The 17,001-nt window shown below is 41.4% G+C and overlaps 1 long non-coding RNA gene across 1 annotated transcript; it reads left to right on the top strand.

Moving 5' to 3' along the window:
- The first annotated feature begins 854 nt into the window (after positions 1 to 854).
- On the top strand, positions 855 to 1,322 carry LOC121613312. The gene is made up of 3 exons (XR_006007179.1): positions 855 to 911; positions 980 to 1,058; positions 1,139 to 1,322. It is a non-coding gene; the product is annotated as an uncharacterized LOC121613312 (long non-coding RNA).
- Positions 1,323 to 17,001: the final 15,679 nt, after the last annotated feature.

Here is a 17,001-nt window from a genome sequence, read left to right as displayed (position 1 = left end):
CCTTTTGATCATGATCCCGTGGATGAAGGTGCAGCAATACTGCGCAGAGAATGAAATATTCGTCGGGAGATAGTTATCAGACCACGCATAGATGTTCTTGCTTTTCCAGACAGTTATCTTTTTGAGCGGTATCGTTTCACGGCAGTCCATCATCTACATACATAATCTAATCCGTCCTTACATTTGCAACTTTACCAGCCGTGACATGCCCTGACATCTCAGTAGATATTGTGTGTTGCGCTGCGTTTTTTTGCAAATGGGAGTTTTCTTTACAATGTCGGAGATGCAGACCACTTGAGCAAGGCGACTGTATGCAGGGCGGTGAGAAAAGTGTGCCTCGCCCTGAAACGGCTTTTACCAATCTTTGTCGTTTTCCCTGGACATAAACCCGTCAGAGTCATCAAAGAGGAGTTCCACAGGATTGCAGGTGAATGATGTAGAGATCAGTTAAATGAATTTTAAATTATATTTGGTTAATGACGTGCTGCAACCTCAGACTGGGATTAGTAATTTTAATTTCTTTTAGGATTTCCCAGTGCGATTGGCTGCATAGATGGCACACATATCCCCATCACAGCTCCTTCACATAATGAGGCAGACTATGTGGAGAGGAAGCCCATTCACAGCATAAATGTGCAGGTACATGTAGACTACTTGTGGCAGTGTGGAGAGCGTGCGCCCTCCCCCACCCGTTTCTTGGAGTGCACCTGTGTGCGCACCTGGCTCTCGCGCTGATTGCGGGGCAGGACCGAGGGGATTTAAACCCAGGTCTGAAGTGGCTCAGATCCTCTTTTGCCTCTCCTGTGCGTGGATCCTCGCTGCTTTTTCGTGGGAGTTGTGCCTGTGGCGGCGTTTGGTGTGTCCAGCTGCGTTGGATTTACTCCGCGTAAATAGCACTCCGCTCTCCGTGGGTGAGTTTTGTTTTTCTTTTATGCACCATCCTTGCGATTACTTGGCACTTAACGCCACTTTGTTTTAGTGCACTGGTGGCGTGTGTGGACACCTGGTCAGCTGTAGCAAATTACAGCTGCGGTTGGGAACCTCGCGCTGCTCTGTGGGTGAGTGTGTACGCGTTGCCTCCTTTCATGGTTTTGTGCGGCGCGTATTTGGCACTTATGTATGCGCTCCCTTCTTACAGTGTCTCCGCTGTGCGTAAAGGCCGCCGTTTGCGTGGTCTTGTGGCATTTGATGTTCGGGTAAGTGGCATGTCTCTCTCTTTGACCCATTGGGCTGTACCCAGCCAGTCTAATGCTCTCTCTTCTTTGTGTAGTGTGGTGGTTTCTTGTGCGTGGTAACACACACGTTTATTCGGAGGCTGAGAGTACGCCTCCGTGGAGGTCTGGAGACCGGTGCTTCTTCTGCTTGCAGGGTTAAGCTGCATCTCCTGAAAGCGCCGGCTACGGCTGGCACAACTCCTCCCACCTCCGCTGTTCTGGATTGCGGTGTTCTGGATTGCGGTGTTCTGGATTGCACTGGCAAGTGTTGGGTTGGTCCATTCTGGATGTCCCTCCTCCCAGTTCAGTCTTGGGTTCCGGATTTCTGGTAAAACTGTTTCTTTATTTGACCGATACTGCACAAAAAGAACTCTAGGTCCTTTGTGTTAGAAGCGGACAGGGTTTATGTACATATTGTAAATTTTAACTGTAAATAACTGGTTTGTTAATGTGAATTTTGTGTTTATATTCTTTGCATGTTGTGTGTATTTTTGGTTTGAGATTTCTTTTTGTTGTTGTTGTTGTTTGCATCATTTATCATATTCATGTTATATTGGTCATTTATTGAAGCTTAATTTTAAAAGAATTGAATTAAATAAAATCTGCACTTTAATGTTTAAAAGTACTGTCTCTGCCCCGTACTTGAAGGTGGTAAAACGAACCTGTGTCTGCCTTGTGCAGTGTCCTAGGCCTACCCTAGGTGGCGTTGTCGACAACAGTAATACAAATTCTCCTGCCGTCCCCTCGTTCATGCCACATACTGTTTCAAAATGTTAAAGACTGGATCATAGTTAAACATCTGTCATTCTCTGCACTGTCAAGATCATATTTGATGCTGGATACATTATTTCCAATGTGGAGGCCAAGTGGCCTGGGTCTGTTCATGACTCAAGGATTTATCGCGAGTCTAACCTGAGCAACAGACTGCAACGTGGTAAGCAGCCTAAAGATTTGCACAATTCACTTGTCTCCCTTCTTTAATATACTCTAACTATACATTATAGGAGAGTTTGACGGCCCTCTGCTGGGTGATAGGGGTTACCCATGCCAACCCAGGCTGCTGACCCCTTACCCTCACCCTGAACCAGGCCCCCAACAGAACTTCAATCGGGCTCACTGCAGGACGAGGGCCCGGGTGGAGATGACCATAGGCCTGCTGAAAGCCCATTTTCAGTGCCTACGTCACCTGAGGGTGACCCCTGCGAGGGCCTGTGATATTATTGTGGCTTTTGTTGTTCTTCATAATATTGCTACTATTCTCTAATAGTAGAGAGCAACAACCTGCCCTACAAATGGACGACCCTGATGATGACCCCTTCCATTTGCCAGCTATGCAGAATGGCAGAGCAGTCAGAGACACCATATGCCATAATCATTTCTGAGATGAAGTCACCATCACCACCACCACAGCAGTCAAATAAATCAATAATACACATTTCATTTGGTCTTTATTTCCTACAAACACAAGAGCTTGTTTAGTTAATGTTCAGTTTTTTGCATTTTTATCAGGAGATAGATTTTGTAGATTTCTTTTACAGGTAACTGGGAATACATAAGGAGGACATTGAATGATACAGTTGCACATGAATTCCACAGACTGAACCTCTGGTGTTTACTGAATATTCATCTCACTGTGTCAATCTGTGCAGTGGAAGTTGAGGGACCTTTCTGCTGCTGCCCAGCCAGGCCCTGTTAAAAAGGATGAGAATGTGTTAATACTTGAGTTTAGGCTAAATGTCATACTCTATATTCCACCAGAATGTTAATAAATGTAAATGGGAAGGCAACTATCAGTAACATATGAAGATGTTACCTCTATAGGCCTTTCTGGATCCCCCTCTGTGAAGGCAGCAGTCAGAGTTTCGTTGTAGTCTTCATCCTAGATGAGTGATATGTTTCAGTATAGTTAAATGGACCATTTTGCAAAAACTTTGGAGTATTGCCTATTTACAGTTACAAGGTCTGTTGTGGCTTGAGGTGGCTCCACCAGGCAGACAGTACCAGAGGATGAACTCCCTCCAGGGATTCCCTCAGCCACTGGCCTTCCTACATTCTGGCTTAGGGCCAGCTCCTCTGCCTCAGTTAGAGGTGGTGGTGCTGGGCCACCACCCATTCTTCATGCATCTGCCTTCTTTCTGTTGGCTGAGTAAAAGTCTGGGTTAGTTTAAATATAGGCTTAATTATTTAACATAACATGATATAGATTAGAACACAAAAAACAAAACATTATACACAATATATAAAAAAATTGAACACAATATACCCAGAAAGAAGAAAAAAAAAATATTTGTGTGTGAAAACAGCATTATGTTGGGGATAAAACAACTGCACAAACAGCCACTTAATATTTACAATGTAAAACATGATCAAAATGAGTTAGCTACCTCCATGAGATCATGCCGAGGTCTTACCTGTTTGAGCAATGTTTTTATATTTTAATTTAAGCTGCTGACAAATGCGCTTCTCCCCCGCGGGATTGCACCTAGATGAAATAAATTAATAGGCAACCATTCAAGTAGTTTTGCCCTGTAATATTATTGTGATTTCAAAGGACTAAATTTATACTCATGCATTGACCCGAGCAGCAATGTTCTCCCACACCATCTCCCTCTCCTTCGCAGCTGCAGCGGTGTTGGACTTCCGTCTAAATACATGTTCATGTTCGCTGTATGAGTGCATTAAAATGTCTAATTCCATTGGCGTTAAGTAGGCGGTCTTCTGCTTCCCCGTTGTCATGGTGACTCCTCAAATCGGGGTTCCATTGATGCTGTCTTTTTATAGTTGTGGTGAACTCCAGGTGAACCTACTCTGAGTTAACAAACTAACTCAAATCTGCTGTTGTGGAATCGAAAACTCAGAGTTTCCTATCTCAGAGTAGATCAACTCAGAGTTTAGGGTTACACTCAGAGTTTGGTCGACCTGCTTTGTGAAACGGACCCCAGATCGATAGATTGTTGTGACTAGCAAGCTAGCGTAGCTATGTTTGCTAACGCTCATTACAAAACTTCCGTGTCACGTACATCCAACCAATTAAATATTAAAATCAAATTCATTCCTGTGGCCCGTTTTTCCATTTCGTATTTTTGATCTGATCCTAAAATTGAAATATTAAAAACCAGGCATTTTTTCGTTTTTTGTGTTAGATTAAAAAACGAAAAAAACAAAATAATCTGTCACTTTTTTATTTTTTCATTTTTGATTGCCAATTGAAAATAGAAAGAACGAATGATACACGGATTGTGTAAGGTCCGTCGCGGTCATACGTTTTCCTATTTTCAGGTTTCAAAATAAAAATGAAAAATGAACCGTTTCCCATTTTTTTCAGTGATAATACAAAATGAAAAACGGCCCGTAATTCATCATTCATTATCCGTTATCCGATTTAATTAGATGTGTTTGTAAATGGAAACTAAAATTAAAATACACCCGTGGAAAACGTATTTCTCTATTTCCTCTTTGTTTTTTCTCCGCGTCCCGAAAGTTGTACCATGCATGAGCCCGCAAGAGAGAATGTGTCATCAGAGGGCTTCAGAAAATTCAGACACACAGGGCTCACGCTTTTAAATATGTCTCTGGATGGATACGCAGATTTTCTTGTAGAACATCGAAGAAATGGAATGTCCTGTTGTGATATCGCTGCTGAGTTATGTACTCAGTTTGGAATGAGACGAGGTTTTTCAGAGAGGAATGTGCGGAGGTGCTGTGCTGAGCACAGGCTTGTCAGGGACTTTTGTCCTGATAGCCAACTTGCAGTTGAAGTCGCTCAAGGTATTGCTGAGGTAAGACTGATTATTTTAAATTATACACCATACATGATTAGTTGTGTTTTTAAAGCGTATAAATGAATGCTATTCCTATAAAAAGTTGACCACCGGTAAGTATAGAAACACGTAGGCTACCACTGATTGCCTACGGAGGTGATCACAGGCCCATTGCTGTGTTCAAGGGTGTAAGTGCAGATAATAAGCTAGCTTTATAGATTGTGACTTTGTGCCATCTTTTCTTGGATGAATAATGGAATATAAAACTCTGTTCCATACTCAACTCTCACATGCTCCTGTCGAGGACGTGTCTGTAAAAAATCTCTCTGGTCCTCTGGGTTCTTTTAATGAAGCAATAGAAGAAGATGTTGAGTCCAAAAAATCTTTTTTATTCTAACATCAATAGAATGTGCAAGGTTACAGAGCTCTGGGTCTCGACTTTTCCCTGATCCACAATAGAGTTGGGTCAGTTCATGAAGTCTGACACACTACCTCTCCCTGACCCAGTATTTTATAGACAGAACATGAGGAAATGCTGAAACAGTTGTTGGCTCCTCCTTGTTGCCATCGGGCGCTCTCTCTCCTATGCTTGCTCATCTTCGAGAATCCGACGTCACCAGCCCAGCAACCTGTTTGCAAGGACAAATCTAGAGCGACACCCTTATCCCTGATGCCAACCTGTTCTATCTTAAGTCGAGGGCCCCAAGATGTCTCCCATGCCAGGCGTCTATCTCAAAACCTCCTGTTCTAGGTCACACCAGCCTTAGATATATTTTGCACACAAGAATCACTCCTCGTCTAAATCACTTAGCCAGGAGAGGTAGAATTTCTGTTGATTATTCAGTCACACAATCCATCAGCAGAAAATATGAATAAGATCAACATATCAGGATCCAACTACCATTAACGTAAGCATATGCACGTAATCTAACTATTAGAAGAATATACGTGTGTAATGAAACTTATCAGAGTATAGGAATATGACCCAAATATCCATCACTCCCATAGTCCATAATGTTACAAAGGAAAGCACAACAGGACTGACATGAATATTTTAATTGTCATAATCATAACAATCTTTCCATGCAGTTTGTGACCCTATGCATTATGTGTTCTATAGAGTTGAGATGTTGTTCACCAACTTATTGAACATATTGTATATCCCCCCCCCCCCAGACTGGAAAATCTTTTGGCTAAAAAATGATAACTGGGCATCTCTCTACAAAAGGAGTTAAAGCTTCGGAGGGCAGAGTGGGCAAAATTTTGAGAAGTGTTCATCAACACCATAACACTGAAAGACAGTGAGTAAGATCAATTATTATTGTCTTGCATTTTAATCAAACATGAACTCTACAATTAAAGGATTTTTAAATGTATTTATTTTTTTTATATTTTAGGGTGGGCTGCACGGTGGTTCGGTGGTTAGCAGCGTCGCTTCACAGCTAGAAGATCCCCGGTTCAATCCCGCCTGGGATCTTTCTGTGTGGAGTTTGCATGTTCTCCCTGTGCTACCTGGGGACCGAGAGAGTGGCTCCCCTCCTCCAATCGCCTCTCCATCTTTAACGGGCCAATCCTGCCTCGCTGGACAGCCAATCGAGGGCCGCCATTCCCATCTTTCCCCCCGGCCAATCGCGGGCCCCCATTTCCATCTTTCGGCCGACGGCCAATCACGGCTCCTCATTTCCATCTTTTCCCCCGGCCAATCGCTGAGCCCCATTTCCATCTTTTGGCGGACGGCCAATCACGGCGCCTCATTTCCATCTTTTCCCCCGGCCAATCGCGGCTCGCCATTTCCATCTTTCCCCGAGGCCAATCCCTGCCGACTTCCGGCCAGTTAGAAAATAAACCCGGGAACGGGAACCGGCCGCGGTGTTTACGGCTGAAGCCGCTTCAAGTGTCCCGGTCCGCTTCTGCTGCTCTCATGAACTTATTTTATACTTATTTGATTTTGACGACGAGCTAGCTAGCTTCTTTACGCTGTTACGCTATATGACGAGCGCTATATCGGCATTAATGCCGTTGCATAACGTTACTGTTTTGGTGCACGTCGGTGCAGAGAGAGTCGGCATTAATTACTGTCCCTGTCTGTGTAGATTCAGATAAAATCACATAGAGCGACGCATAATTATAACACTCATTTTAGCGTGCAATTTCAGTCAAGTTAAATTTCGACTTTATGCTGGTTTTCCTCAAAGAACAATGCATAAACTAATAAACGTTTTATTAGCCTCATTGTTCTTACAGTAACGTTATAATGTTAGAGCATGTTCTCTTGCAGTTCTTCTTAATATCATTATTGTGCTTATGATGATGATTATTATTATCATCATCATCCTGGAAATAGTGACACAATGAATGTCTTTTAAATGACCAAACACAACAAATTAACCTACAGTTATTAATCACATGGTTACTGTCTGAAGGCAACAGCCTGAATCTCCAGCTGTGGCCCCGGAGAGCCTCCATAGAAGAACCAGGACTGTGAGGCTGCATCCCTGGTAGTGAAGCCCCCCTCACTGCTTTCAGCCACTCAGGGGACCCTTTTCACTGCGTCAACATCTACAGCGTCAGGGTGCTCGGGAGGAAGCGGGGCCTCTTTTCAGCCGCCTGCTGTTTACTCTGGTCAGTTATCATGATGAGGTTATTTTTCTTATCCAGAAATACAATAATCTGATGCTGTGAGAAGTTATACTCTGACAGATGTGTTATTTGTCTGTCTGTGATATTGTGTGTTTTTGATTTTGCTGTACTCTTATATTTATCAGGGTGTAGATGAGCGCAGTGTCCCAGGGATGGGCCGAGTGGACAGCCTGGCAGAGTATTTGCTGGGGCTGTGGACTCAAACTGGACAAACACTGAGCAACCAGCAGGCCACCACCATCAAAGCCCTGTGGCAGAACCTTCTGCGTATGCCACTCAGGACCAGCAGCGAGTGGCATACACTGCATGGCACCGCGTGCGGCTGACAACAGGATGCTTCAGGTGTTGTAAAAAAGAAACCTGAATTTAAACCAGGTGTGGAGAGCATGACATGTTGTGTCTAAGCATCAACAGGATCCCCTGCCAAGTGGCCAGACTGTTGTCGTCTCGTAGAGTCCAACTTTGTCAGACTCTGTAACATTAAGAGCCCTAAAAAACATGCAGTTAACCTCTGACAAGATGGATTCTCAGAGACTACAGCAAGATCAGGCAGCTGGTCCTGGGTAATGGTAGGGTCATGCACAGCACTACTCTGCAGTTGTTTGATGTGAATCAGACTATGGCACAACAAGCGACTGACGAGGCAGAAATGTAGTATTCTGCTGCAAGGAGTCAACCTGCCTGCTGCCTCTATCCTGCTGCTCCTGTCCCTCTCCCACCTGTACAGCCATGCCCCACAGCCTGCTTCTTCTATCAGCCCATTGCTGTAATAATTTAATTATCATCACATGTAACAGGTCTGAAAGTCAGCATTACAGAAATAACATACTGTATATACTGACAAATATTGTGTGTTCCTGGCAAAGTGTGTCGATATTGTGTTTTAGTATATACAGTATATATATTGTAGAGCAGTGTTTTCTAGCTTTAATTATTATACTTTGTATTCAGTTTATTTATACATTTTCTTTCATTAATTTCTTTGTGTGTGTGTGTTATGGTTACAATTGTGTGCATGAGAGAGAATTAAGGTGTATATTTTCTAATAAAATTTATATTTCTACAGCAGTACCAATGAATCATTTCTACTAAACATATCTGTAAAAACAGGATCAGGTAAAGTTTAGCTTTTTGCAAACTCAAGCAGATAATGAAATAACAAGAAAGGAACCAAACAGTATTGCAAACAGTTCCACATTGTACAGTCAGCTAGACAAGGCAGCTGCATTGTTGCAGTGCTTTATTCCATTAGTTGTTAATTAGATTGTATCCTTAAATTGCATCTATTTCTAAAGAAACACACAACGTTACGTGTGTATGTGTGGTTCTCAAATGTTGCTATTCAAAATAACCCATGTTCCTATTTGTGTTTTCATTTTTAAGTGATTTTTGAACGATTCATAACACTTTGTAAGAGTTTGGGTTAGTGGAGTTATGGTCCATGTTGGGATTGAACCGGTGACCTTTGGAACCAGAGTCCCCCTACTGTACGCCAGCAAAAATTCACTTTTGGACGTATTTCTCAAACTATCAACATAAAAACTCACTCCTATAACTTCCGGCGGGCAACAGAGTCGATAATCTCTGTCATTTCACTTCGTTTCCTCCTTTTTTCTCTCTTTTTCTTCCTTTTTCTCCTTCCCCCCTTCTTCCCCCCTTCTTCCCCTTCTTCCCCTTCTTCCCCCGGCCATACAGACTATTGTTCCCCAGCTTCTACAGCCTTGTAAGCAGCAGGGATGTTGCAGTAAACTTGATCTAAAATGTTACTGTCTCTGGTAGGAAACTTTATGTACTTGTGAAATTTGGGAGTTCAGTTCAACGTGATTAAAGTCCCCCGCCACAATCATGGCCGCCTCCGAGTTGTCGTTCATCTGTCCGCTGATCAGGCAGTACAACTTCTCTAATGCTAACTTAGCATTAGCCCGCGGTGGGATGTAAGCGGCCACAATAACAATGGACGAGAGTTCTCTAACCAGCTTGAACGGTCGGCATTTCACCACCAGGTATTCCAAATCAGGAGAGCAGAACGTGCTGACGGTGCGTGTGGCTGTACACCAGGCATTGTGTACATACAGCGCCAAGCCTCCGCCTCTGCTCTTACCTGAAGCTGCAGTCCTGTCCGCCCGGAACAGAGAGCGCCCCGCTATCTCCACTGCTGCGTCCGGGATGTTGTCGTCCAGCCAGGTCTCTGTGACAACACTAACACAGCTGTCCATCCGGCGAGAGACTATCCTTAGACGGACCTCGTCGATTTTGTTGGTGAGAGACCTGGCGTTGGTGAGGAAGAGACTGGGGGGAGCCGGTCTGTGAGGGTTACCTTGTAGCCTAGCACGCACGCCGGCTCTCTTGCCACGCTTTTTTTTACGGTGCCTCCTCCGTCTCCTTGGCAGCAGTGGGGGGATGGTGGTGGGCTCTGGGGTCCGTAGCAGCTCCGGTGGAATAAAGTCCAGTTTAGGGCGTGTGTGAAGTCTGAACTGTACTCCAAAGTTCCACAGTTCAGACCTGCTGTACTGTGTCAGAGCTTCCAGAAGAGTAGTAAAAGTGGAAACGAGTAAAAACAAACAAACAAAAACGTAAACACGGGACATCAACTCTACATTAACTTCATTACAGATTTAAGCCACTGTGAGTTTATTTAATTAATTTGTATGGTGTATTGATTTTTTAGACTGTTGTGGAAATAAGAGACATCACAATGTAATATAAGCTACTTTTATTTGCTAAACACAAACTTTTGTTTTTCTTTCGCACTACAAAGGCAGAGAAGAAAGAGGCCTATATTTCACTCATAATAGGTCCTAATCACTGTTCTAAAATGCACTGCATGCCAGCTGTGACTGATTTGTTCTTGTTTCTTCAACAGGAGGTATTAAATGACATCCGGGGTGTTTTGGAATGCTCATCGTATAAGTATAACATGCCCAGTGGGATACCTGATGTCATGTACATGGCCCGTCACCTTTGGGGTGTAGAAGACTGTCTTGTTCCACTGACAGTAAAGTTCTAACAAAAAACTGATCTGTTATTCTCATCACCTAAATGGTAACACAAAAAAATGTGTCCATCTCTAACAAGGACAATAGCACACTGAGCAGCAAAAACACAGACTGGCAATGATATCATAAATGTAATGTTATGATCAATTAGAGAAGAGGACCAAGTAGGCTATTGTGTAGTGTATCATCAATGCTATGTATGTTTCCTGAGCCTGTTTTTGTTTTTGTGGAAGAGATTAAAACAATCCAATGTTTGATAAAGAACTTTGTCTTTCATGACAAATCGTAACACATTTATAACACTCGAGAGTGAGGTGTAAAAAACTATGGGCGGTGCCATTAGAAATGTTCAAGTGTAAAGAATAGAATATAAGAGAGACAGGACAATGACATTTTGTACAAACTTGAATAGTTTACTGGTCTTTTTAAAAAAATTCAGCATAATGAAAAACAGAACAGGTTGTATTTTGTGCATAATAACAGGATAAGAACATTTTTCAAACCTCCTGTTAGCCAGTATCATACTGATCGTAGCAAAGGAATGTTATTTCAACTCCTTTAAAGTGTAAACAACATCTGTAAACAAATGAATTATTTTTCAACAGCTTCAACATCAGCCAAGGCTCACATTCTTGTTTCTGGGGTTGCTACAAACATCTGTAATAACAATATAAAACATGCTTAATCCATTGGATTTTGGTATTTGAAGTGGAGTTGTACGACTGCTCATAAAGTAGTTATTTATTTTGGTACTAACCAGAGTAATTCAGTGTGCATCAGGTACAAATGCAGTACAAATGTATGGGAGTTTTATGGTTAGTGTCAAAAAAGCAACAGTTTTCCCACCAGGTGAAACCCTAACCCTAACCCACTGAAAATATTCCTAATATAGTGTACAGGTAACCTGGTGTATTCTTTGGAGGTGGGACTTCTTTAGCTGACTAAAATTTGTTTGTTGCTATGTTGCTGTCCCCATGCCCAGCAATGTATTGCTCTGCTTCTGTCCCAGCACTTCCCTCTGCTTCTGCAAACTCAGTTTGCTGAGTGCTGTCTACTATAGGTAATACACTGACTAAGCATACATACCTCATACAACCCCACCGAACTATCCCTTTAAGCTTACCATTTGATTGGGAAAGAATAAATCAATCACTTTAAAAGCTGATGAAATAAATTGCCACACATACAAAAGGAACACCGGGCTACATAACAAAAACATCCAGTCTAGTAAGGAGCTTTCGCATCCTTCATGTTATTGTTTGTATTATTACCTACACCACATCCATTACCCACATTGAGCTTGTAAGAATGCTGTTAAATTCGCTGTGAAAATTTGGATAGCAGTAGTAACCTGTGGGCAGCTTTATTACACATCCATATGTGGGGGACTGTGGTCTGTGGAGGAAATCTGTGGTTTCTATGAACTCAATTAGTATTTCCTTATCCAACAGATCAGATCCTGTACAAAACTGCAGGAAAAGCTGAAAATTTTTGCTATCAATTTCCCCAATGTACCTTTTTAGGAAACGAGAAACTGTTGACTGCGCTGCTGTCATCTCCTCTGGAAAGTTTAGAAGGTCCTTCACTGTTTTTGCAGTTGGTTTTTTTGTGCAATGAACTGATGCAGTCCTTCTGGTGGTAGTAAATCAGTCATAGAACCCACAACAGGATGCCAACACTTAATTACAAACATTAGGGCCTGAATGATCACTTTGTGTCCAATCTGTGACAAAACAGGGAGCAGTGTGTCCTTGGTAGGGACTTGCTTGCACTTATGTGCATTGAGTACATCCAGCAACTCATCTGTGTCCACTGAATTAAAGTTCTCCAAAGCCTTCTGTAGGACAGATCTTTCTTTTTGTGATACATACAGCAATACAGGGAATCCTTGAAACTACTTGTTGTCGAGCCATACAGCACCTCTTCCAGAAATGGTACTGCAAGCTTCGCTGGGAAGTAGCGTGTTTCCACCCGACTGCAAACACTCTAGCTATAGCCTGCCATTCTTCACATTGAAAGTCATGTCTGATGAAGGGGACTTACACCTCAACTCCCAGTGTGCAGCTATCATAGAAATCCATCGGAAATTCTGTCAGGCAGTCCAACAAAACACCACTTCCTTCCCCTTGTTCAAGGTCTCTATTTGGTAGACGCATTTTGATGTTGACCTCAGATGCAATAATGTTTGGATCCTTGAAGACACTGATTAAGTCAGTGAGACAGTGACCTCTTCTTACAATCAGTGTTACAGGAAGAGGTTGTGGTTCAGGAAGTGCCTGGGCAGGAACATTGGCCTCCCCTGCATGCACCAGTGACAGAGCCACAGTTTGATGAGATGCATCATCCTCTTTTTCTGGAAAGAGTGTTTCAAGGTTTGGTTCATCCATACTTACAGCCAGAATGTCATCCCCACTTATAATTAAAACTTTAGAATCATCACTTTCGCCCACAGTTAGCAGACCATCCCATGGTAATGTGTTGTTCAGTTCCAAATATTCACTTCAAGAAGCTCCATCATTAATTCCATAGTGGTTTGGTGATTCTGAATTTTTGTTTTCTACCAACAGATCCTCACCAGCCTGATTCTGCTCATTGTCAGTGAGATCTACAGTGCCGTGAAAAAGTATTTGCCTCCTTCCCTTTTTTTCCTGTGTTTTTTTGCATATTTATAACACAAAGGTTTCAGATCATCAAACCAAATTTAATATCACAGAGAGACAACCCAAGGATATATAAAATGCAGTTTGTAAATGATGATTCAATTTATTAAGGCACAAAAAAATCCAAACCTGTCTGGCCCTATGTGAAAAAGTAATTGCCCCCTTAACATAATAGTGGGTTGTGCCACCTTTGGCAGCAATAACTAAAATCAAGCGTTTGCGATAATTGGTGATGAGTCTTTCACACCACTGTGGAGGCGTTTTGGCCCACTCTTCTTTGCAAAATTGTTTCAACTCTGCCATATTGGAGGGTTTTCTACCATGAACTGCCCGTTTAAGGTCACACCACACCATCTCAATTGGATTTTAATCTGGACTTTGATTTGGCCACTCCAAAACCTTAATTTTGTTTTTTTTGAGCCATTCAGAGGTGGACTTGCTGGTGTGTTTAGGATCATTGTCCTGCTGCATGATCCAAGAGTGCTTGAGTTTGAGGGCACAAACTGATGGCCGGACGTTCTCCTTCAGGATCTTCTAGCAACCAAAAACGTAATAACGGCCAATAATGTAATAACTACCAATAACGTAATCATTTTAGCAATTTTAAATGTAATAAAACCAATAATGTAATAACTTGCCAATAATGTAATAAAACCTTTGAGCCAATAACGTAATAACTTTTTGCCAATAATGTAATACGTTATTACATTATTGGCTGATTATTACGTTATTGGCCTAGTATTTAAAAACCCTTTGAAAATGTAATAACTGGTGCTGATAATGAAATAAAATTATATATGACTGTTATTTTTTTATTTTCACTGTCAAATATGTCTAGTTTATGCTCAGGTTGATGCCACTGAATGACCACACAATGACTTCAACACAATTGTGAAACATTTTAAGTTCTGCACTGCGTGCCTGTTTCTAATCTACATTGAGATGCAAACTTCTACCATGCTAATTATATGTTTGCAAATGGATGATGCTTAGTGTTATCTCCAAAACACTCATAGTAACTGAAGTTGCTAATTAAGTGGCAGCACAATTTTACCCATTCAAAATTCCAAATTAATGAGTTTGCTCTAATCAAAGATATATCCATGGTTGGGACATTCAATCAAGTCTCGCGCTCATTCCAGGCACTGTCGGCAGCATTTTATCCCAACCTCTATATAAGAGAAACACTTGAGGAGAGCCTAGAGCTGGACAAAGAAATGACTTCACCATCAGTATTATGAAGCTATACAAGGCTGCTGGACACAGTGGTCTCAGTGCACAGATAAGGGAGTTGTTTGGCAAACATAGCCAATGGATGAAAGTCTGGCTAATTCTAAGTTATCTGAGTCTGAAGTTTGTTTTGTTGTTTGGTTTTTACATTTGAGTGAAAGCTACTTTTCATTTGAGAAGGAACGGTTTTAATTAGTGGCATGAGGCAACGCAAGAGCCACTCGCCTCTATAGCTCAAAGAGCCTCTATAGCTCAAAGAGCTATAGAAGGCGAGTGGCTTGAGCGGTTTTTCTTCCCATTTTTCATCTTCTGCCAGAATTTCGGCGCGTAACTAGTCCCGCAGCTTTGAGAAAACCCTTGCAAACTATATATCAAAATGTGCGGCTTGATCAGGAATGGTGTGTGACAACTTTTATAGCTCTTTCGTCAATAATTTGCAAAGTTATACGCAAAAAACTGCCAAGAATTTCCCATAAGAAATGAATGGGGATATTTACTCAAATTTCAGCCTTTTTCAATTGTCCGCTGCTTCGCCATACTTTCTCCTAGAGACTTAATTCAAACTTTAAAACATAGATAATTTTGTCAACTCAAAATGAACCTCAGCACATTTTTTGACATCTCTTACGTTTTCGAGCTATGACCATCTGAAGACCATAAGGTTTCTCAAAAAATGCTCGGAAATTTCTCCCCCTAGAGTGGATGACATCATCACTTAGAGTGAAAGAGCCAGTGAGAAACCGCCTGAATTTTTTTTCTAAAATTGCTGTAAAATCCAAACGGTGAATAGGAGACACATAATTTTTGGATCTTTTTGTAACAAACCTTTCTTCTCTCGTCAAAGTTCAATTTTAAAGGGTTAGCCCCCACCAAATTTAAATAAAGAAGGATCTTGCACCAGCTGCCCTGCTCTGCTGCTCCATTTAAACCCATACAGTCTCCTGTTTTCTGAGTCGCAGCCTGCAGGAGAGTGTCTTTTTAAATCGACCATTTAGTCATTTTTCTAAAGAATATCTGGTCATAAAACACACGTACATCTGGCCCAGACATCTCCGCATCTCACAGTGCAATCGGTTTTTCAATAGCAGCTACGGTTTTGTCACAATCACAAGTTGTTTGGAAGAAACCGACAGCGAGAAAGTAGCTGTTCAGGAACAAGTAAAAAAGTGGGAGAGATAGAGAGGTAATTATCAGCAGGTGGGGCAGAAGTTACACACGCACACACATACACATTCAGACACACATATATCAGACACATCTCCATGTAGGAACTAGTTGGGCTGTTTAAATATACTAAATACTTGGGACAATTTGATAAAAGTGTAGTTCAAGCACAAGCACAAGCACACACAAACAGACAAAGACACACACATACGCACTGACACACAAATACAGTTAAATACACACAGACAGCCTCATATACATAGACAGACACAACGGCGTTAGCTCTATTAGCGCCGTTAGCTCTGCTACCCCTATTAGAAATGTTAGCACTGTTAGCTCTGATAGCATTAGCGCCATTAGCTCTATTAGCACCGTTAGCTGTTAGCTCCATTAGTGTTAGCTCTGTTCGCACCATTACCGTTAGCGCTGTTAGCATTAGCGCCATTAGCGTTAGCGCCGTTAGCTCTTTTTCTATATACACACACACACACACATATATATATATATACACACACATAGTATATATATATATATATATACATATATATGCAGTTCAGCTTTTTGGAATGCACATACTGTGAAGCCATTTTTCATTTGAGGATGAACAGTTTTAATTTTATTTTTGTTGATCACACAATATGCTGTATATTGTATGTTACAGTCGAGAAGTTTTGATTGGAAATAAATAATAGCACAAGAAAAAAATATTGTTAATTCATTTGACACCTTAACATCGAGAGAGAGAGAGAGAGAGCTAATGAAGAGGTTTGGAGTGGAAGTGAAAATCCTCCATCAGCTTACATTAGATGGATATTAATTGATGAGATATATATGAACAATATAAACATATATTTTATAAAACAGCGCCAGTTCCTCACAGAGTCCAGATGTGATCTATAGGCTGTTATATCTATCTATATATAGAGTTGTGCTAAACCCTCTGTTAAACACCTGGATGACATCACAGGATGTTACAGGATCAAATATCATTTTTATCTGATCAATATTAATAATGCGAGAGATCAGGCAAGAGAGAGAGAGATAGACAGAGAATCTAAATCTTAAATTTGTCCACTGTACTTATTTTAATTCAGTGAACTGCACAAAAAAGTGTATTATTCCCAAGAACTGCAGTCATATATAATATTATTACATTATCAGCACCAGTAATTACATTTTCAAAGGGTTTTTAAATACTAGGCCAATAACGTAATAACCAGCGTAAAAGTTATTACGTTATTGGCTCAAAGGTTTTATTACATTATTGGCAAGTTATTACATTATTGGTTTTATTACATTTAAAATGGCCAAAATGATTACGTTATTGGTAGTTATT

Source organism: Chelmon rostratus, chromosome 10 (genome assembly GCF_017976325.1).
Source record: "Chelmon rostratus isolate fCheRos1 chromosome 10, fCheRos1.pri, whole genome shotgun sequence".
Taxonomy (NCBI): domain Eukaryota; kingdom Metazoa; phylum Chordata; class Actinopteri; order Chaetodontiformes; family Chaetodontidae; genus Chelmon; species Chelmon rostratus.
Note: the sequence above shows the minus strand (reverse complement) of the source record. Positions and strands in the feature narration are given on the sequence as shown.